The sequence below is a fragment of the Neophocaena asiaeorientalis genome, unplaced genomic scaffold (genome assembly GCF_003031525.2).
Source record: "Neophocaena asiaeorientalis asiaeorientalis breed wild unplaced genomic scaffold, Neophocaena_asiaeorientalis_V1.1 scaffold551, whole genome shotgun sequence".
In the NCBI taxonomy this organism is placed as follows: Eukaryota; Metazoa; Chordata; class Mammalia; order Artiodactyla; family Phocoenidae; genus Neophocaena; species Neophocaena asiaeorientalis.
Genome location: NW_020173394.1, coordinates 51932 through 52965, shown reverse-complemented (window position 1 = coordinate 52965; position 1034 = coordinate 51932). Strand labels below are relative to the sequence as shown.

General features: G+C 55.8%; 1 protein-coding gene across 3 annotated transcripts in view; it reads right to left on the bottom strand.

The window, feature by feature from the left end:
* TCEAL8 (transcription elongation factor A like 8) overlaps nucleotides 1-663 on the bottom strand; it is a 1787-nt gene extending 1124 nt beyond the window's left edge. The window contains exons 1-2 of one of the 3 annotated variants that reach the window (XM_024746912.1): nucleotides 571-663; nucleotides 98-169 (exon numbers count right to left, since the gene is read on the bottom strand). The gene's annotated coding sequence lies outside the window, so the exon portion shown is untranslated. Of the gene's footprint in view, nucleotides 1-97; nucleotides 170-558 lie in introns of all 3 variants that reach the window. The other 2 variants (XM_024746913.1, XM_024746914.1) reach the window with 2 other exon arrangements.
* Nucleotides 664-1034: the final 371 nt, after the last annotated feature.

Sequence of the window (1034 nt, the reverse complement as noted above, 5' to 3'; positions counted from 1 at the left end):
CGGCAGCGACCCGGGATGGGCTTTGGTGTCATCCGGACTCACACCCTCCCCCACGACCACCCCCAGGGACCTGAGGCAATTCCACCTTTACACTGACCTGCAGGGATCCAGGGGATTTTCCTCCCTCTTCCCTCACTCGATTTGGGTCGCTCCCAAAAGACCAAGAGTCCTGCAGACAGGAGTGCTTGGTGAGCAGGTCAGTACCTGAATCACGGGTCCCTTTCACGATTCTAGGCCTTGTTCGTCTAAAGTTTCCCCACGTCCTCATCCTCTCCCTCCTTTTAAGGCAACCCCGCCCTCCTTCCCCCGTGCCCACCGGTTCCCTGCAAGCAGGGAGTGGGAGACAAGTTATTTCCAAATTGTTTCTATGTCTCTGTCTCGGGACCCTCAACTGGCTGCCCTTCTCCCTCTCCACCCCCACCCACCCCCAAACAGCCCCAAATTTCCGGCACAAAAATGAGAGTTTGGCGGAACCGTAGTGTTGGGAAAGCGGTACCAGCCACGCTTGGTTTCTGCTCTCTGACTCCTAGGCCCTAGGGTCCCGAAGGCAGCGCCCACCTTTATACTGACCTCAAAGGATCCGGAGCACTTTTCTCCTCCAGCAATAGGGAGCTGCTACAGGGAAACAGGCCCTGGACTATAAGGACTTCTGCACACGTCGACTCCTGGTCACGTGAGGGTCGCGTCATCAATGAGCTCGAGTCTTCGGTTGCCCCTCCCATTTAACACTGCAGCCCGCCCCCTGCGTTCCCTCCACTTGATACTGTCAATCTTTTTTCGTATTGGCCAATCAGAGACAACAAAACTGGTATCTTCTCCCAGCAGTTTCTACTCGTTTTTCTCGGGTTACCAGGGAGAATCAGCCGCTCGGGGTGAATCGACCATTTCTCGTTCTTCTTTGGGGAATCATCTCTCTCTCCTGCTTCCAATTTCACCTCCACGCCTCCCCCAAGGTCCTCCAGTCCACCATTTCCCTTGGAGTCCTGTCTAGCATTAAAATGGGGGAAGGTGGTAGATGGGGGCGGGAGGGCGGC